Here is a 22,347-nt window from a genome sequence, read left to right as displayed (position 1 = left end):
CAAACTATTTAATAACCCATACAACCACTTCTTATATTATAAACTCTCACAAAACATAAGCTAGTCCTTCATCATTTTTTAAAAATAAATATTCTATTTTACTGAACATGTTTTTGGAGTTGAGGAAGTTACAGGTTACATTAAACAATTAGTCCTGGTACATTTCAACAGACTGCAAATGATTCAGAAATAAATCAAAAACATCATGATGCATCATTAGATTCCCACCAGCAGTTTATGAATTTATGTACAATTATCATTTGTACAAATTATTGTGAAGGAACTGACAAACTATCGGTGTTCAAAACAACATATTCTCCTCATATGACAAGAAAAGAGAACTGGAATTCAAATATTTCTAAATGAGAAATCAATGTGTCCTTCTACATAAAAAAATAGAAATTCTCCAATTAAGCATTTATAAAAATCACTAAAAACAACAAGACATCACATACTAAAAATGAAGTCTGGTCTCTAAAGAACAAAAAATAATAATGTTTCATCTTTTTCACTCAAGGGACTAAGGCTAGGATTGGAAACATTTTTAAATTGTTACTATTTTTCATACTCACACAAAAAAAGCACTCACTTTTCAATTTCTCTAAGAATCAGCCAAGAAAAAATAACAGTCAAAGCTGATCAAAAAACTAAGGGGAAAGGGGAGGATGACCACTCAACATAGCCAAGAACACCTAACAAAAATCAGCAGTGACACTAGAATTTTTTAACTAGAAGTTAAAGGAAATAGAAGAATCTTACCACCCTTTTTTTAAGCTAGATGCACTTTCTGCAAAGTGGCATTTCAGTGTTTAGCACTGTGTACAATGTGTGCAATTATATGATATATTTATCATGACATGGTATTCCTTTGCCTTCCCTCTTTTACCTTCACCTCTCTCTTAAACAAGATTTATAAATATTTCACCAATATAGTTTTACTGTGTTTCTATTTTGGTTGGCTTCAATCCTATCTTTGACTGCTATTTATTTATTGCCTCCTGGGATCGGATTTTGCAGTTACTCTTCACAATAACTCTTCCAGGTCTGAGAATTTTATTTCAGAAATCAGTTAAGCAGGCAAGATTTACTAGGCACCTGCCATACTAAATGCCCATAGAGGACCCTGGAAGAGGAGATACACTAATAACAGCTAGTATTTGTTAAGCGCATGCTAAGTGCCAAGCACAATAATCAGTACATTACATGCATTGTCACCTCAACACATTAAAGCAGTTATAATTATTAGGTAGATGAAAATAAACATCTAGCTCTTAGAATTGTGAGAATTAAAAGGGCTAATATTATGTAAAGCACTTAAAAGAGACCCGCAAAACCAGTTAGAAACCTGCATTGTATTAGTGTTAGCCACTATTACTATTACCCTCACTTTAAAGATGAAGTAACTAAATCCCACAGAGGCTATCTAACTATGCTTTGTCATTCTGCTAAGTAATTGGATAATTCAGAACTTCTGAACTGCATTTATGCAGGCACCATAGTCTTAAACTTGTAGCTTTAGCACAACCATGTTCCACTGCCTCTTCCAAACTTGAGTCCAGGCATTTTTCTTATCTTAGAATCAAGGGATGGTTCATATGCTAACGGTTCTAATTAATTGCCAAGAACTTCACATTTAAAAGGAAATTTAATGGACCCTGGATTCATCAAACCAGGTGAGATAACAGGACAGAGCAGGTCTTCACTGCCCCCAGTCACTGTCCAAAAACCAGATCACTCGGTAAATGGTAAAAGGAGGTGACCCAAGGGATTATTATCACAACCTGTCAACAGAAACCAGATATCCACAGCTTTAAAGAATGCCTCATTGTTAACTTTTTTCTCATTTCAGAATCCCCTATCCTTCCAAATCATAAAAATACTAGATCGATCTTAACATATTATTTAATATGTAATTTGTGTTCTCAATTTTCACAATACTTTTTTGTGGTATACAAGCCCCAAGTTGGTGGTGGGGAGAGACTGGGAAACTTCCTCATTCCTCCTTATCTCTCTTCCTCTCCCTGTCTGTCTGTCTCTGTCTCAGTCCCTCTCTCTGTCTGTCAATCTCTTTATTTCTATCTATCTACTATTATAACTTTAATAGTAGCTATTATAACTTTCTTTTGGCTTGTTGAATTGATATTCATAATTAAAAGATGCTAAAGCACACATGTATGCGCGCACACACACACACAGAAATCTAACAATCAGCAGGTTAGACATTTCTTATGGGACCCATCTGTGTTCTCACGTTCATTAGGAATAGCTAACATCTTTAAAGCAACTATTTCTGATCAGCTACAAAATTAAAGTGTTAGTCCAAATAATAAGAAGCAGTGAGAACTTCCAGAGCAGCTGCCGATCTAAGATGGCAATATCCTCACATCTGTGCAATGTTGGAATGGCCATCCTTCATCTATCAATTCCTCTGTGAATCTGCAGACACATCAGGTAATCAGAATAACTGGTATAATTTAATAACACAGAGGACTATAAAATTTACCATCTCTATCTGGAAACCACTACAAAATGTTGTTTAAAATTATTGTTTAGTACTATTAAAATGTTCAGGAAAACAGAGGTGGAATGGAGACAAAATCTTCTAGAGAATCATTCGGTAAGGCTTGCATTTTTACATCAGCAAAAATAAGTTATTTTTTTAATTATAAGAAAATAAGACCTAGAAAATTTTAAAGTTCATTTCATTCTCAAAGAAAATGATAGGCCTACATTTGCAAAATAAACAAACAGTAGAATATAGAGTCATACCAGGTTGTTTTTTTTTTTTACCAGTTGCATCATTTCAAAGATAAGGAAACGGAGATCCAAAGAACTTAAATGACACGCTACAGAATTTAGTAATGGTTTTACCAGAACTAGAATCCAATTCTCTCCTCTTAGTCCCATAATCGTTATCGTACTGTAAGGGATGACTGCTATTGTGTTTAGAACAGAAGTTCCAAGGATTTATATTTCTTTATACAGTGGAGCCCCCTCTCCGAACCCCAACCTGTTCCTTTCCTGAGAGGGAATCACCTTTAATTGCTTATTAGTTCCACAACAAAAAGCTTAAATTCAAATGTCTTTATGGACCAGGGGGATTCAACAGACAGTGACTGCAATCTGTGGAAATCTGGTACAGATACACCTAAAGAAACCACATTTTTTTAAAAAATCAAGGTAAAACATACTTTGACCAAACAAATAGACCCACAGTATTTTAGACATTATCTAAATTATCTCACATACCACACTCCACATTTATCCCTACTCTTCCTATTAATATAGTCAATTATTTCTTCTCTTAGTTCTCTTTCGAATTTTGAGTTGCAAATCATTTTCCTTCATAAATTTGAGAATTATTCTATTAATTTTTAAAAGATGTTCTGACTATATTTCTTTGTTTTCTTACAATCAGATCTCCAATTAGCAGGAAGTCACACTTCAGGGAGATTCAGTGACTCATCTTTTTCATCTTTTTGTTCTTTTTCTTTGCACTGTAGAGAGATTTTCACTATTTAAAATTACAAATGTCCCTTAAAACTACTGATATGAAAATCTTTAATTTCCAATAGTTTTTCTCGTTTAGTTTTTGTGTCTCTTCCCTATCATCTTCTTGTTTTATGAATGTAATATTTTCTGGAATCTCTTTAAAAAATTTAATTTTTCGGTCTCTTTTATGATTTTTTTTCAATGATCTGTACCATGCAAGGTCATTTTTTGTCATTGGTTTTCATTTATCTTGGTGTCGCTTTTTTTTTTTAACATTTTTACTAGAGTATAATTGCTTTACAATGGTGTGTTAGTTTCTGCTTATTAACAAAGTGAATCAGTTATACATATACATACAGCCTCATATCTCTTCCCTCTAGCGTCTCCCTCCCTCCCACCCTCCCTAGCCCACCCCTCTAGGTGGTCACAAAGAACCGAGCTGATCTCCCTGTGCTATGCGGCTGCTTCCTAGTAGCTATCTATTTTACGTTTGGTAGTGTATATATGTCCATGCCACTCTCTCACTTTGTCACAGCTTACCCTTCCTCCTTCCCAAATCCTCAAGTGTATTCTCTACTAGGTCTGTGTCTTTATCCCGTCTTGCCCCTAGGTTCTTCTTGACCTTTTTTTTTTTTTTCTTAGATTCCATATATATGTGTTAGTATATGGTATTTGTTTTTTTCTTTCTGACTTACTTCACTCTATATGACAGACTCTAGGTCCATCCACCTCACTACAAATAACTCAATTTTCTTTCTTTTTATGGTGGAGTAATATTCCACTGAATATATGTGCCACATCTTCTTTATCCATTCATCTGTTGATGGACACTTAGGGTGCTTCAATGCCCTGGCTGTTGTAAATAGAGCTGCAATGAACATTTTGGTACATGTCTCTTTTTGACTTATAGTTTTCTCAGAGTATATGCCCAGTAGTGGGATTGCTGGGTGGTATAGTAGCTCTATTTTTAGTTTTTCAAGGAACCTCCATACTGTACTCCATAGTGGCTGTATCAATTTACATTCCCACCAAAAGTGCAAGAGGGTTCCCTTTTCTCCACAACTCTCCAGCATTTATTGTTTGTAGATTTTTTCATGATGGCCATTCTGATCAGTGTGAGATGATATCACATTGTAGCTTTGATGTGCATTTCTCTAATGATTAATGATGCTAAGCATTCTTTCACGTGTTTGTTGGCAATCTGTATATCTTCTTTGGAGAAATGTCTATTTAGGTCTTCTGCCCATTTTTGGATTGGGTTGTTTGTTTCTTTGATATTGAGCTGCATGAGCTGCTTGTAAATTTTGGAGATTAATCCTTTGTCAGTTGCTTCATTTGAAAACATTTTCTCCCATTCTGAGGGCTGTCTTTTTGTCTCGTTTATGGTTTCCTTTGCTGTGCAAAAGCTTTTAAGTTTCATTAGGTCCCATTTGTTTATTTTTGTTTTTATTTCCATTTCTCTAGGAGATGGATCAAAAAGGATCTTGCTGTGATTTATGTCACAGAGTGTTCTGCCTATGTTTTCCTCTAAGAGTTTGATAGTGTCTGGCCTTACATTTAGGTCTTTAATCCATTTTGAGTTTATTTTTGTGTATGGTGTTAGGGAGTGTTCTAATTTCATTCTTTTACATGTAACTGTCCAGTTTTTCCTAGCACCACTTATTGAAGAAGTTGTCTTATCTCTACTGTATATTCTTGCCTCCCTTATCAAAGATAAGGTGACCATATGTGTGTGGGTTTATCTCTGAGCTTTCTATCCTGTTCCATTGATCTATATTTCTGTTTTTGTGCCAGTACCATACTGTCTTGATTACTGTAGCTTTGTAGTATATTCTGAAGTCAGGGAGCCTGATTCCCCCAGCTCTGTTTTTCTTTCTCAAGATTGCTTTAGCTATTCGGGGTCTTTTGTGTTTCCATACAAATTGTGAATTTTTTTGTTCTAGTTCTGTGAAAAATGCCAGTGGTAGTTGGATAGGGGTTCCATTAAATCTGTAGATGGCTTTGGGTAGTAGAGTCATTTTCACAATGTTGATTCTTCTGATCCAAGAACATGGTATATCTCTCCATCTGTTTATCATCTTTAATTTCTTTCATCAGTGTCTTATAATTTTCTGCATACAGGTCTTTTGTCTCCTTAGGTAGGTTTATTCTTAGATATTTTACTCTTTTTGTTGCAATGGTAAATGAGAGTGTTTTCTTAATTTCACTTTCAGATTTTTCATCATTAGTGTATAGGAATGCTGGCGATTTCTGTGCATTAATTTTGTATCCTGCTACTCTACCAAATTCATTGATTAGCTCTAGTAGTTTTCTGGTAGCATCTTTAGGATTCTCTAGGTATAATATCATGTCATCTGCAAACAGTGACAGTTTTACTTCCTCTTTTCCAATTTGGATTCCTTTTATATCTTTATCTTCTCTGATTGCTGTGGCTAAAACTTCCAAAACAATGTTGAATAATAGTGGTCAGAGTGGGCAACCTTGTCTTGTTCCTGATCTTAGTGGAAATGGTTTCAGTTTTTCACCACTGAGGACGATATTGGCTGTGGGTTTGTCATATATGGCCTTCATTATGTTCAGGAAAGTTCCCTCTATGCCTACTTTCTGCAGGGTTTTTATCATAAATGGGTGTTGAATTTTGTCAAAAGCTTTCTCTGCATCTATTGAGATGATCATATGGTTTTTCTCCTTCAATTTGTTAATATGGTGTATCACATTGATTGATTTGCACATATTGAAGAATCCTTGCATTCCTGGGATAAACCCCACTTGATCATGGTGTATGATCCTTTTAATGTGCTGTTGGATTCTGTTTGCTAGATTTTGTTGGGGATATTTGCATCTATGTTCATCAGTGATATTGGCCTGTAGTTTTCTTTCTTTGTGACATCCTTGCCTGCTTTTGGTATTAGGCTGATGGTGGTCTCACAGAATGAGTTTGGGAGTGGTCCTCCCTCTGCTATATTTTGGAAGAGTTTGAGAAGGATAGGTGTTAGCTCGTCTCTAAATGTTTGATAGAATTCGTCTGGGAAGCCATCTGGTCCTGGGCTTTTGTTTCTTGGAAGATTTTTAAACACAGTTTCAATTTCAGTCCTTGAGATTGGTCTGTTCATATTTTCTATTTCTTCCTGGTTCAGTCTCGGAAGGTGGTGCATTTCTAAGAATTTTTCCATTTCTTCCAGGTTGTCCATTTTATCAGCATATAGTTGCTTGCAGTAATCCCTCATGATCCTTTGTATCTCTGCAGTGTCAGTTGTTACTTCTCCTTTTTCATTTCTAATTCTATTGATTTGAGCCTTCTTCCTTTTTTTCTTCATGAGTCTGGCTAATGGTTTATCAATTTTGTTTATCTTCTCAAAGAACCAGCTTTTAGTTTTATTGATCTTTCCTATCCTTTCCTTCATTTCTTTTTCATTTATTTCTGACCTGATCTTTATGATTTCTTTCCTTCTGCTAACTTTGGGTTTTTTTTTGTTCTTCTTTCTCTAATTGCTTTAGGTGTAAGGTTAGGTTGTTTATTTGAGATGTTTCTTATTTTTTAAGGTAGGCTTGTATAGCTATAAAGTTCCCTCTTAGAACTGCTTTTTCTGCATCCCATAGGTTTTGGGTTGTTGTGTTTTGGTGGTGCTGAATTCTCTTAGCTTTTGCTTGTCTGTAAAGGTTTTCATTTCTCTATCAAATCTGAATGAGATCCTTGCTGGGTAGAGTAATCTTGGTTGCAGGTTTTCCTTCTTTATCACTTTAAATATGTCCTGCCAGTCCCTTCCGGCTTGCAGAGTTTCTGCTGAAAGATCAGCTGTTAACCTTATGGGGATTCCCTTGTATGTTATTTGTTGCTTTTCCCTTGCTTTTAATATTTTTTCTTTGTATTTAATTTTTGGTCATTTGATTAATATGTGTCTTGGCGTGTTTCTCCCTGGATTTATCCTGTATGGGACTCTCTGTGCTTCCTGGACTTGATTAACTATTTCCTTTCCCATATTAGAGAAGTTTTCAACTATAATCTCTTCAAATATTTTCTCAGTTCCTTTCTTTTTCTCTTTTTCTTCTGGGACCCGTATAATTCGAATGTTGGTGTGTTTAATGTTGTCCCAGAAGTCTCTGAGACTGTCCTCAATTCTTTCTTTTTTTTTTTTCTTTATTCTGCTCTGCAGTATTATTTCTACTATTTTATCTTCCAGGTCACTTATCCATTCTTCTGCCTCAGTTTTTCTGCTATTTATCTCTTCTAGAGAAATTTTAATTTCATTTATTGTGTTGTTCATCACTGTTTGTTTCCTCTTTAGTTCTTCTAGGTCCTTGTTAAACGTTTCTTGTATTTTCTCTATTCTATTTCCAAGATTTTGGATCATCTTTACTATCATTATTCTGAATTATTTTTCAGATAGACTGCCTATTTCCTCTTCATTTGTTAGGTCTGCTGTGTGTTTGCCTTGCTCCTTCATCTGCTGTGTGTTTTTCTGTCTTCTCATTTTGCTTAACATACTGTGTTTGGGGTCTCCTTTCGCAGGCTACATGTTCGTAGTTCCCACTGTTTTTGGTGTCTGTCCCCAGTGGCTAAGATTGGTTCAGTGGGTTGTGCAGGCTTCCTGGTGGAGGGGACTAGTGCCTGTGTTCTGGTGGATGAGGCTGGATCTTGTCTTTCTGGTGGGCAGGTCCATGTCTGGTGGTGTGTTTTGGGGGGTCTGTGGCCTTATCATGATTTTAGGCAGCCTCTCTGCTAATGGATGGGGTTGTGTTCCTGTCTTGCTAATTGTTTGGCATAGGGTGTCCTGCACTGTAGCTTGCTGGTAGTTGAGTGAAGCTGGGTCTTGGCGTTGAGATGGAGATCTCTGGGAGATTTTCGCCGTTTGATATTACGTGGAGCTGGGAGGTCTCTTGTGGACCAGTGTCCTGAAGTTGGCTCTCCCACCTCAGAGGCACAGCACTGACTCCTGGATGGAGCACCAAAAGCCTTTTATCCACACGGCTCAGAATAAAAGGGAGAAAAAAATAAAAAGAAAGAAAGAAAGAAGACAAAATAAAATAAAGTAAAATAAAGTTATTTAAATAAAAAAGTTATTAAGAAAAAAATTTTTTAAAGTAAAAAAAAAAGGACAGACGGAACCCTAGGACAAATGGTAAAAGCAAATCTATACAGACAAAATCACACACAGAAGCATACACAGGCACATCGCACAAAAAGAGAAAAAGGGAAAAGAAATATATATATCTTTGCTCCCAAAGTCCACCTCCTCAATTTGGGATGATTCGTTGTCTATTCAGGTATTCCACAGATGCAGGGTACATCAAGTTGACTGTGGAGGTTTAATCCGCTGCCCCTGAGGCTGCTGGGAGAAATTTCCCTTTCTCTTCTTTGTTTGCACAGCTCCTGTGGTTCAGCTTTGGATTTGGCCCCGCCTCTGCGTGTAGGTCGCCGGAGGGCATCTGTTCTTCACTCAGACAGGATGGGGTTAAAGGAGCAGCTGATTCGGGGGCTCTGGCTCACTCAGGCCGGGGGGAGGGAGAGGTACAGATGTGGGGCGAGCCTGCAGTGGCAGAGGCTGGCGCTATGTTGCACCAGCCTGAGGTGCGCGTGCGTTCTCCCGGGGAGGTTGTCCCTGGATCACGGGATCCTGGCAGTGGTGGGCTGCCCCGGCTCCCAGGAGGGGAGGTGTGGAGAGTGACCTGTGCTCGCACACAGGCTTCTTGGTGGCATCAGCAGGAGCCTTAGCGTCTCATGCCCGTCTCTGGGGTCCACACTGATAGTTGCGGCTCGTGCCCGTCTCTGGAGCTCCTTTAAGAAACACTGTTAATCCCCTCTCCTAGTGCACCAGGAAATACAGAGGCAAGGAAAAGTCTCTTGTCTCTTCGGCAGCTCCAGACCTTTTCCTGGACTCCCTCCTGGCTAGCCGTGGTGCACTCACCCCTTCAGGCTGTGTTCACGCAGCCAACCCCAGTCCTCTCCCTCGGGTCTGACCTCCAGAGCCCGAGCCTCAGCTCCCAGCCCCCACCCGCCCCGGCCAGTGAGCAGACAAGCCTCTCGGGCTGTTGAGTGCTGGTCGGCACTGATCCTCAGTGCGGGAATCTCTCCGCTTTGCCCTGTGCACCCCCGTTGTTGTGCTCTCCTCCGCGGCTCTGAAGCTTCCCCCCTCTGCCACCTGCAGTCTCTGCCCACAAAGGGGCTTCTAGTGTGTGGAAACCTTTCCTCCTTCACAGTTCCATCCCACTGGTGCCGGCCCCGTCCTGTTTTTTTCTTTTTTCTTTTGCCCTACCCAGGTACGTGGGGAGTTTCTTGCCTTTTGGGAAGTCTGAGGTCTTCTGCCAGCATTCAGTAGGTGTTCTGTAGGAGCTGTTCCACGTGTAGATGTATTTCTAATGTATTTGTGGAGAGGAAGGTGATCTCCGCGTCTTACGCTTCTGCCATCTTGAAGCCAAGGCTCTGTCTCTTTTTCATGTTGCATATTTTTGTTAACTTTTTTCTTAAATTATTTCTTAAATGTCTGGTGATACTTGGTTGCTGTTTTATATTTAAGAATAAAGGAACAGAAATGGCTGAGCCCTCTGTACTTGAGTGGGTCTTGTTGTTTAGAAGACTTTGCTTTAGGGTAAACCAGGAGCTGATCATTAGGCTGAAGTATGCCACTAAGTATCAAAATAAAAGGGAATTTATTCTACTGTTGTAAGATGCATTCCTAATTGCCCTTACTGTCCCTCAGCAGTCCATGTAATTTCATTAGTCTATGTTAAGGGGGATGGTCAGGAGGGGCAGTGAAAAAAATCTGGCTACAAGGATATTTGCGTAGGAAGTAGAATTGGTGAATACAAGGGTGGCTAGTCCATCTATCCATGTTGATTATTTTGTTTCAGCCCCAGCGTCTCACTTCTGCCCTCTATTTTTTCTGGCACTGTTGAACCTTAAGCCTTTGGGTGCTTGTTTAGGGCAAAAGGGCTCCCTCCTCACCCCATCTTTGGCAGTTTCCTCTGCCTTACTTCATTCCATCTAATTTGTAACAGTTTGATATCTTTTTAACTCCTTAATTTAATGCTTAAATTAATGAGGTTTCAGGAGGAAGTTTAGATAAAGGTACGCCTCAACCCTTCCTTGTAAAATGAATACTTGCCTGTTTAAAAGGCTTTTCACTGACCTAGAGAAGCTGCCCTTAAAACACCTAAAATGAAGAAAACCCAAGAACAAACGTAATTATTATACTGTTGCGTATCACCATAGTCATGATGGCGACAATGCTGTTAAGAATCATTCAGACAAGGCTCTGTACTGAAATAAATGCAAATTGCATATCTGCATGTATCTTAGGGTACACAGGGTAAAAAGGACTACTGATTTCATGTTTCTGAAATGTCCTTTTTGTGGGCAATAAGATAACTCACTAACATTCTCAAAAAAAAGATGTATTGAAGTTCAAAATTATTTAATGAGATAGTTGCAAATATCTTATATTTGTGGAGGTTATTTTTCCCTACAAAAGGAATGGAAATGATGCATACATATTATCCCACTTGAATTAGAATTTTATATAGGTAATAAGAATTTGTGCATTGTAGAAGCAAACTGGGCCTATTGTCTGCAAGAGCGAATGAAGAGTCTCATAACCAGCAATTCAATGTGTTAATTCAGCTGCACCATCCAATTACCTACGATTCATCGCAACTTAGTGCACAACAATAAAATTCTTTAAAAAATCTGTGACAAAATATATGCTCTAGGTTTAACTCATAGGAAAAATACTATCCTGAAGTCAGGGAGTAGGAGCCATGGAACATAAATTATAAAAATGATCCATCACAATCTATCAATTAATATCACAATGAATTTCTGACATGAAGCCAACAGTCTAGAGTTAATAATGAAATATACTGGAAATTTTATACGGAAAATCTGACCAAGGAATGTGAGAACTGTGTGGCCACTGAAATTGGCATCCCCTCAAATAATACAGCAGTCCTTTGGAGCCAGAGCCTGACAACTGACCACGGGGCCCAAGCACACAATTCTAAAAGTAGACAAAGGTAATGAGATGCGAATTTAGAATCCCCATCCTCCGGTTAAATGACCCAGATGCAAGAGCTAGAGAGTCTGTTTATTACCTACTCAGGGACTAAATGATGAAATGAACAGGAGTTCTTTTTTATTTATATTTTTATATAGAATCAAGAGAATAGATAGTCCAGGCCTGCTACATGAGGATGTATTAAGCCACAGAAGAAAGACAATTGAAAGTCGAGAGCATCATGAAGAAGGAAGAAAGGAAAAGAGGAGCGGGAAAACGATATGGAAGAAAAAGTGTATTGAGAAATGATGAAACACAGTATTGAGAAGAAAATGCAGAGCTGCACTGAAAATCTATAGGATATGAGTGAAACCTGAATCATGAACAGACACAGGCTGGTTTCTAATATTTTTCAGGACGAGGGATGTATAGTCCCATTTGAGACTGAACTATCAAGAGAATCAAAGAAATATGAGTCCTGAGGATTCAGAAAGAGGTGGAATTTGGCATGAGAGAAAGAGAAAAGACTGTAGTACTAAGTGTTAAAACTCAGCTAGTCAGTAATCTCATAAACCCTCACTTCACTTACAGAATCTGAAAACGGAATTGTTTTTAAGTAGATTTTTATTTTTTAAAAAAACCAGAGTGACTCATTACTAGGCTATCTAATTCAAATAATTTACACAATCTAATCAAGTATCAGTCAGTCTAAAATAATATTTTTAAGACTGAAGAAAAGTCATTAAACACTGCAGGAGTGTATTAAACAAAAATAAGTAACAGAAAGTTGCTAAACATCAACCAAAGGCCAGAAGTAAGGAGAAAAATGCACCTCATCAAAGATTAATACATCAGTTCTTTACAGATTAACAGTGATTACAAATTAATATAGATATTCTATAATGTATAAAGCTTACAAAAAACATATTTGAGAAAAAAATCCAGAAGTTTCAGGAGGATTTTTCCAATACTAATATTTATGAAAATATTAGTATTTCCTAATGTAATTTAAACAATTTATGAATAGTACTGCAGGAAAATCAGCTATTTCTTATTAGGTTAGTTACAGATGTAGATCTTAGTTATAGATTAAAGTATATATATAGAAATCCTACTTACAGATTTTAATTTTTTTTCTTTTGTCTGCATCACTGTGTGTTAACTTGTTTTTTGTTTTCTTTTTTTACTGGGGATTGGGGTGGGGAGGGGGGAGGGTGGCCTGCAACTATGAAGAGACAAGAATAAATCTACTTGAAGAAAATCACTCTGATTTTTCCATATTTATTTTATTGTCCCTTTCATAATTAGTTTTCTTTCTTAATCTAGTGCTATGACTTCTAAAAGGTAAATATTTTTTGTTTCCAACTCTACAAATCTGATATTGTTGGTCAGATTTTCCTCCTTCACTTTCAAAGGCAAAACTTATTCAAATAGGAAACAAAACATAGAAACACGGGTTCCATTTCCAATTCTGTTGCTTCATACTTTGTGACTTAAAGCAGATCATTTTAATCATTTCATCAAAATAGCATAGTCTGTACCCCGTCATTCATCAACTTACCCTGGACAACTTACTTAACCTTTATGGGTCTCAATTTCCTTGCCTGTAAAATAGAGGTACTAATAAAACCTACTTTGGAGGGTTGTTATAATTAAATGAATTAATATCTGTAAAGCACTCAGAACAATGTCCAGAACATAGTAGCTTTTATATTTTGTTAAAGAAATAAAAATTAAATAAATCTGAAAAATGTACTATAGGTAGTTCGGTTGCTTGTAACCTCATTGTACAACAGACTCATCTGGAAAAATGTTTATAAAGATAGATCGTTATGGATCCATCCCAGGCAAATGAGAATCTGTATCAGTAGGATCTGATAACCTATATTAAAACAAGCAAACAAACAAAAATCTCTTGAGGTAATTTCAATTTCCAAACTGGTTTGTCAGCAGTGACATCATACAATGCCACAGGTCAGTTTAACTACATCTCACACACTCTATCAGTGCCCTTTTCCTCTTCAATGGCTGCAATAGTCACTATCCAAAGCAACTTGGGATTTAATAGCATCAGCCAGTTTTCCAAAAGCAGAAGTTTAGCTTTGGAATTTTCTTTCTCACCTAAAGCAAAACTGCTTTGTCCTCATCAAGGCAAACAAAGACGTAAAAAAGGAGCAAACTGATCCCTAAAGGCTGGAACGTACTGGTTAAAGGGAAGGACAGAATAAGTTCTTAAGACATGCTCCTTTTGTTTTTGCCCAGCATTCATTCTTTTTTCAAAGACACAGATTGGCACCATCTCAGTGACAGTGATTTGTGGTTAAGTGCCATGAAGGAGCAAGTTGCCTCCAATTCTCTATTCCTTTCAATAAACACTGATGCAATAAACTGAGGCTAGTGTAATTGCTATCATCCTTCCTAGGTACAAATCTTATCGCCCAAACTTCCAAGTAGAAAGAGAAGGGAATAGCTATAAGGACAAAGTCATGAGTATCACAACCATGCTGGCCTGTGTTGCTTGGGTGCTCGGGATCCACTGAGTAGGCAGTATATCTAGTGGTTCAGACTGAGGAAGTGTTCCCAATCGCAGGCTACAGAATGTGGTGAAATAAATTACCAGACAGTGATGAAATTTTCTTCAGTCTTCGTTAAATTAGAAAAATAAATGCAATGTAGAAAAATGCACAGGAAGTTAAATTTATGCTATTTTAAGAACTATATTTTGAGATTTAGTACTGCCACCTTAGTTGGTGTTACAATGTGCAGTCTTTTATAAAATGATGGTGGCAATAGAGTTTTAAAAATCATTCTTCATGCAAAAGAAAATGTTCACATGGAGGTTGATGCTCATTTTTTTTTTTAAATTTTATTAGTCAGTGAAAATGTCAGACTGGGAACTCAGAGCACTGGCTTCAGAGACAGACAGAACTGATGTGATCCCCGGCCCTAATGATATATATTAGCTGTGTGACTTTGAGCAAGTGACTCCTCATTTATACAATGGGGATAGTAATAACTACTTACAGCTCATACGATTATGAGGATAAAATGTAGTACAAGCTATTAGATGTTTACTTACAAGTGCAAAGTATGTATCCAATAAATTTTAGTTATTTTATCAGTTTGTAACTCTTTATTTTTAACTCCCTCATAAATAAGTTGAAATGGCTGTAACTTTACATATATTTGTTTCCAAGTATTTATTCCCAATTTTCTTTCATTAGACTAATGGCAGTACTGCATGGGGGTCTTGATAGTCATGTAAATCTCATCCTCTCTATCTAAAACTAATTATATAACAAAAATCTCAAGAGGAAATTAAGTTATTATTCTTCTGATGTACAATAAGATAATCCTCCCCATATGTCAAAATTCATTTCTTAACAAAAAAAAAGCACTGTGCTTATAATATCAAGGCAATTAATATTAGGCAAGAGACTAGGTTGACATTTACTGGAGTCTCTGAGGTGTAATTTAGATGATTTTGAATGTGCAGGCTGTGCTTTAAATTCTTCTATTTACAGTGGCTACTTAGCACATGTATTATGTTCACCAAAGTGCCAACCAAGAATTTAATCACACTCTTCCTATACTGTTCTACAAGATCTTAAATAAGATTTAAGTGACAATTCAATGTAGTTTAATGTACTAAACAGAGTCCCAATTAATTCTACATCATGTTAAAAATCCTGATATATCTTGGACAGTTCCCATATATCTTAACAGTAAGTGCTCCTGAAAAAAAACAGGAAAGAAGCCTGAGTATTTAATATGGACAGTGTGTTTAATCTTCTCACATAACAGAAAATAGAATCACAAATATGTTCACACCTATGATGGTAACAGTCACTACTTTCCCTACATCCCTCTCAAGCTATGTTGGGAGGATTAACCGTTAATATGGAACAATTTTTAACAACTGATACTTTGCATCTTGCTTTAGGTCTATTGGGAAGGGAGGACAATTATAGTAAACATTAAGAGAGAACCTGATAGTTCATAAGGTCTGTAATTATGTGGACATCTGAGTAAAGCTGGGCCCTCAGAGGAAAGTTAGGCCCCAGTAATCTCTTAATAACCTGCAGTAATAACTTTTAAAAATTAAGAATTTCAGCTTAAATAAATAGGTCCCAGATATACTTAAAAAAATAAAATTGGAAAACTCATAGCTAAAAATGAATTTTAGCTATTGTATTTAAAAGGGACATTAGAATACATATTAATCACACAGAGGTCTTTAGCCACCTGTAATTATTTCTTGGTAATCATCTTGGACCAATTAAAAATATTATTATAAATAAACTACCTTGAAAACATACAAATAGATATAAATCTGAATCAAAAAGAAGTATCAAATGAATAAAACCTATTTGATTATACTTTGCTCCCAAAGATAACTGCTTATAATGCCCTCAATGAATGACCAACTACTACTAAATTCATATGTGTATTCATTTTCACAAATTTCTTTGAACTCTCTAAGTACTAAATTTAGCAATAGAAAGCTGGACTCTTCAAAAACATATATGCCTGTTTACAACAGAATATTACTCAGCCATAAAAAAGAACGAAATTGGGTCATTTGTAGAGATGTGGCTGGACCTAGGGACTGTATACAGAGTGAAGTAAGTCAGAAAGAGAGAAACAAATATCGTATATTAATGCATATATGTGGAATCTAGAAAAATGGTATAGACGATCTTATTTGCAAAGCAGAAGTAGAGACACAGACGTAGAGAACAAATGTATCCATGCCAAGGGGGTAAGGGGGTGGTGGTGAGAGGAATTGGGAGGTTGGGATTGACATACATACACTATTGATACTATGTATAAAATAGGTAACTAATGAGAACCTACTGTATAGCACAGGGAACTCTATTCCATGCTCTGTGGTGACCTAAATGGGAAGGAAATCCAAAAAAGAGGGAATATATGTATACATATAGCTGATTAACTTTGCTATACAGTAGAAACTAACACAACATTGTAAAGCAACTATACTCCAATAAAAATTAATTTAAAAAAATAAACAAAAAATAAAAACACCATCTAAACTCTGAAAAAAAAATATGTATGCCTGTAACTGAATGGCAGAAATACTTAACTAAACAATGTGCTTTAAGATAGAAATTGTAAATAGAAGTCTAATCTGCTAAAATGGTAAATGGTTTATCAAAGCAGGTAGTACATGATCTTTAAATGTGATTTATGTGTTCAAACATATGCTTAGTATGTATCTGGTGGAGAGGGCAGGGAGGATATTAAGAAATGTCATCAAATAGACTTCAGAGTCAATATGAGTATAAAGTATACTTAAGTATAAAGTATAAAGTATACTTAAGTCTTGACTTGATGCTTCACATGTGTTTATTCTGATGACAGGAAGCATTTAGAACCAAAGCCCAATTAAAATTCTTGAATAATTAGGCATATGGTCACTCAGATTTCAAAGTAGTGATCCTGCTAGATCTCAATAGGTTTAAGATGTCTACATGTTCTTACTACTGATGGCGACATAAGTAGTAAGCCCAAAAAGGTGATGTATTAAAAGTCACAATCCAGAATTTGTTGTTTATTGCAAAAGGTGCCTCTTGAAAATAGGATGTTTAATAAGGCAAATTAAAGGACAAAACTATAGGATCTGTTCATTTTCATAAAGCACAATAAACACTTATCAGAGACATATAGTATTGTTATTTATTTCACATGGTGGGACTTTATTCATACTTTACTCTCAGCCATTTTCTATACTTTTCTTGTTATTCAGAAACACCAATATCCTCTTCATTTTCCTAACCAGAAAGAATATAAATATTCATTTATTTCATGTTCTCTCACCCTCTTCCTAAAATGCCAAAGTTTTAAAAAGCTGCAAAATCTCTATTACATGGAAATGTTCCTAATACAACTACCACTTCTAAAAATCAAGATGGCAAATGGAAGCACTGTATTTCACTCTGACATAACTTTAACCTGAAAGTAATGTACATTAAGTTAGAAAGTTAAATGTGTCTCAATATTCTTATCAGTTAGAAATCAGAATGTAACTCAACCAATAACAGCATGTCCACCTTCACTATGTCTTTGATATTTTTAAATACAAAAAAAAACTGCGTAGAGTATGAGTTGATTTATAAGTAATATTTTTAAAGCAAAATTTCCTTGAACATGCTCCTGAACAATACTCATGGTAAATCCCCAACTATTTTAAGAAGTAACTAACATATCATCAGAACAGCAATACTGCAGCACAGGGATTCCTACTAGTACATTGTATCAGGAGGCGTTACATTTCCAGGTACTTTGGCAAATTCTCATATACATGTAGTATCACACCTCTCATATATATTTGAAGCAGTAAGGAAACCTATAAATTATTCAAGGTAAGTGATTCAGTTTGAAGATCAGTTTATAGCCCCCAAATATTTTAAGCTGATACATCTGTTCTTTATATTAAAAAAGAGAACTTTTCACTTGTTAAAACCACAGGAAAAGGGCTTCCCTGGTGGTGCAGTGGTTGAGAATCTGCCAGCCAATGTAGGGGACACGGGTTCGAGCCCTAGTCTGGGAAGATCCCACATGCTGCGGAGCAACTAGGCCCGTGAGCCACAACTACTGAGCCTGCGCGTCTGGAGCCTGTGCTCCGCAACAAGAGAGGCCGCGATAGTGAGAGGCCCGCACACCGCGATGAAGAGTGGCCCCCGCTTGCCACAACTAGAGAAAGCCCTCGCACAGAAACGAAGACCCAACACAGCCAAAAATAAATTAATTTAAAAAAAAAAAAACACACCACAGGAAAGTATTCACTAGCAAATGATGTCATGCCCTAGTTTACTTTCAGGTAAGAAGGTTGAGAGAGGCCACCCATCAGAGCCTCTAAACTCATTTCTTTAGTTCTGCAGTGACTGTTAAAGAATATCAGTCAAGTTAAACACTTGCACAGAGGAGCAAATTCAAGCAGCGAATGAGTTAAAACGACACAGAGGACTCACGTTTCAACATCCCTTCTACTAGTCTTCAATTCCCATTCATAAAAGACTAAATGAAACAAAAAAGAGAGGCAGAATTCAAGTTCTTGTATGTAGGCTTATTAGTATAGCTAGGTAACTTCAAAGCCAATAATTAGCTCCATGCTAATCAATCAACCAACAAGTTTCCAGCAAGCATTTACTAGTTTTCCTACACTGTGCTAGGGTCTGCATATCTGAAACAGCACCTGTCCCACTCTGGACACTGGGATCCAGAATTAATCTATACCAGCAGCACTGTGTTTCCTTTGGAAAAGCTTTCTTTTCCTCTTCCCCAAATCTTATCTGAGACACAGTGCCTCTACTTAAGCAAGCAGCTTAAGCCCTAGAATGGGATGAGCATCACAGAAATGGTGAATTAAAAACATTTAACTAAACAAGCAAAAGCAGCCAGGGAAAAATTCTCAATGGAGTTGAAGGTGGGCAGGGGCATAAGGAAGAGATGTGAAATCCTGGTTTGTGGTGAATGGTGCAGAGAAATGCACGTTTCTTATGTTCAAAACCCACCTTAGGCTATGAAAATTCTCCAAATCTATTCACCTCTGAAATCACTCAAACGGTTTCAATATTAAGGTTCCAATTCTGCAGGAGGAGTTTTAAGAGATCAGGGAAAAGGAAAGATTAGTAATGCAACAGAAAAGTCAAGATGAAGAAAAGGAAAGGATGGGTGAAGGCAAGGAGAATGATCTGGGAAGATAAGAGATCAAAAGTAAGTCACCAATAGGTTAACCTCACTTTGCAATAGTCTCAAACCAGCAGGTTTCTCTAACACTAGAGGGCATGAACGCAAACACACACACACACACACACACACACACACACACACACACACACACACACACACACGGTGGTGGGGGCAACCCTGAGCAAAGGCAGCCTTCATACAAAGCTGAGATATGGGGGCTCCAAGGATACTCGAAATTTCAGGGGGCTCGGGCAGCCAAGTGTCTTTACCCCTGCAAATAAAATCTTCATGCTGCATTTGTGGGAAGAGTGATCGCGCTCTCTCCCAAGGAAACCGCTCAAGGATTGAGTGTTAACGACAGTCGAAAGCAGGCAATCCCCAGTGCTCCTGTCCTCCGTCAGCAACACCTTTGCCTCAGGAAAGCTCCCACCCTTTCCAGGTTAGTTTTCCCTGGATCCCGAAGCTTCTGTTTATCTGCCCACTGCCTCCTCCTGTGGCTGCCTGCAAAGGTTGGAGATGTAGGCTCTCCACCTGGAAATTCAACTGATCCTAGTCAAAGAACGGGGTAAGGGGAGGGGCGCCCGCAGCTTTCGCTGTCCAAACCAGCAGCCTCCGTGCGCCCGGGCTCGTGGCAGCGCAGCTCCCTCGGACCCAGGGAGGGGAGGCGGCCCTCGCGACCCTCATTCAGCCCGTCGACTCTACGACAGCCCAGACAAGAGCTCTCTGTTTCCAATCCCCTCGTCCCTTCCGGCCCCGAGAAGGGAGGTCTCCGTACCTGGAGATCTCTGTACCTGGAGGTGCCCAGAAGGTGGGCCGGGGTGTGCTCTCCTGGACAAGGAGCCTCGGGATCTGGGAGCTGGTGGTGTTCGGGAAGACCAGGCAGGAGAGATAAGAGAGGGAGACAGAGACAGGCAGCGAGAGGCAGAAACAGAAAAAGAAAATACGGCAAGACGGAGAGACAACGGAAGAGACAGAATAACAGGCACACGGGAACATCCCAAGAAAAACAGGGAGAAAGAGAATGAAAAAGGAACAGTGAGACCCGGAGCGGGTGCGGTGAGCCAGAGAAAGAATCAGAGTCAGAAACAGACAGAGAGACTGAGAGGCAAAGGAAGGCAGAAATAGAGAGGAAGGCAACCGTCGAGGAAGACACCCGAGACCCAGCGTGTCCCCGGTGTCGGACGGACGGTGTAGAAGCGCCCGCGCACCGCAGCCCCCGGCCGCCCGCAGCTAGTGGGAGAAAGTTGCCGGGGCGGGAAGGCCGAGCCGCCCCCGGCGCCGAGCGCCACCGGAGCGCAGAGGGTGGCCAGCGCCCCCCACCTCGGCCGGGTAGCGGAGAAAGCAGGGTAGAGGGAGGGCGGCGGTAGAAAGTTCCGCGCCTCGCGGTCCTCCCTCGGCACCTGCAGCAGCGGGAGAGCGCGCTTCGAGAGCCCGGGAGGCCGCCTTATCGGGTTCGCCGGCGCCCCCGCACCGGGACCGACCCTGGGCGCTCGGCTCTGAGCCCTGCCACCGACTGCGGGAGTTTGCGGCGCCCACCCGGGCACTCCGGGCCGCCCAGAGAGGACTCGCCCCAGACAGAGGAAGAGAGGAGAAGCAAGAGAGAGACGGAGACCTGCTATCGTGGCCAGGGATCCCGCGAAGAGGGAACGGCGGTCCACGCACGGAATTCAGCCTCCGACCCAGACCGGCAGGCGCCAGACGGCCGCGCCGAGTGCGGGGCGCGCGGAGCCCGCGCTCACCTGGAACACGCGCCGGCCCGCGAGCGGCGCGCAGCCCCGCTTCCCGCCCGCGCCTCTCTCTTCACACTTCCCCGCGAGCAGAGCGAGCCGGCTCCGGCCTCGGCCAGCCCCGGAGAGGCGCCCTCATAGCGCAGCGGCTGGCTGGAGGGGCTCCGCGAGAGCGGGCGCCGAGGCCGAGGAGGCGCAGGAGACCGAGCGAGGGCTCCTAGCACATTGTCACCTCGGCAGAGACGCCGCCACCGCCTGGTCACTTCGCCCCCCCTCCCCCCTCCCACCCCGGCCCGCTCCCTCCCAGCCCCTCCTCCTCGCGTGGTTCCTCCCCCTCCCGTAGCCCCAGCCTGAAGGCCTCTCACTGGGCTAGTATCATTTACGTAACCAGCCCCCCGGCCCTCCTCCCTCCTGGTTCCCGCTCCTCCCCAGGCTGGGGCGGTGCGCACAGAGCGCGCTTCAGTTGCTCCTGGAGCTGCCGCTCCTGCGATGTGCACAAGTCCCGCGATAGTTGGCAGTCACGGCCCCCAGCTGGAACCGCGGTGTCGGCTCCTTTCCGCCGAGAGCGTCCGGCGACCCCTGGCCGCCCCTGGGCCCCACCGTGAGAAAACAGGCTTGCGTGCACTGTGTCGGCCCAGTGCACCAGAGCGCCTCTTAGAGGGGTGCTGGCGGGGGGAGGAGGGTGCAGGGGCTCGCAGGCGGCCCTCGGGGAACGTTTTAGCAACCTCACCCCCGCTGTCGGCTCTCCAGTGGAGAGAGGCTGCGGGGAACTTGAGGTTTAGGCGCCCTGAAGCAGAAAGGACAGACAAGAGTTTGACCTCTTGTCCATTACAGTTCGTTTACCCTGCCAGGAGCCTAGTGTTCTGGCTAGCGACAGCTGCTGCCACCAAAAGCACTGTAAGAGACTTGGAAACGCAAAGCGCTTCCTTGTGCTCTTGAATTTTTTAGGGAGCGGTGAAGAAAAAAGCGAGGCTTTGAATTCCTTTCTCAGTCAGGAAGATAGGGTCTTTGACACCACACACCCACACACACACACACACACACAGGCGCCTGAATGCTTGCATTTCAGAGTAAAGTTACTGTGTAGTGTCATAGAAAGTCCATGATACTAAATGAGGAGTCCATGATAATAAATCCTTACATACTACATGTAAGGATTTTAGAACAGTGCATGGTACAAGGCACAAATTTAAGACTGAGGTATTATTAGCATTCTGAGACTTGGGACCTATCCCCCATTGCCATGTGGGAGGGACTCTTCTAGGAAATTGGGGTTGCTGAGTTCAAGTCTCTGCTTTGCCATTTATTCACTTTTGGCTCTTGGTTAGTTTTGGTTCTTGACAATACAGTTTCAGTTTTCTTATTTGTAAAAGGGGGTAACATAGGGGTCCTTTCCTCCTCTCACAGGGTCACTTCATGTTGTC

At 40.1% G+C, this 22,347-nt stretch overlaps 1 protein-coding gene across 5 annotated transcripts in view; it reads right to left on the bottom strand.

The window, feature by feature from the left end:
- GALNT13 (polypeptide N-acetylgalactosaminyltransferase 13) overlaps positions 1–21,202 on the bottom strand; it is a 561,510-nt gene extending 540,308 nt beyond the window's left edge. For 4 of the 5 annotated variants that reach the window (XM_004276801.4, XM_033400037.2, XM_049712719.1 and 1 more), the window contains exon 1: positions 20,809–21,202. The gene's annotated coding sequence lies outside the window, so the exon portion shown is untranslated. The remainder of the gene's footprint in view (positions 1–20,808) is intronic. The other variant, XM_049712717.1, reaches the window with a different exon arrangement.
- Positions 21,203–22,347: the final 1,145 nt, after the last annotated feature.

The sequence above is a fragment of the Orcinus orca genome, chromosome 7 (assembly GCF_937001465.1).
Source record: "Orcinus orca chromosome 7, mOrcOrc1.1, whole genome shotgun sequence".
Lineage (NCBI taxonomy): Eukaryota > Metazoa > Chordata > Mammalia > Artiodactyla > Delphinidae > Orcinus > Orcinus orca.
This window is presented reverse-complemented; position numbering and strand designations above follow the sequence as displayed.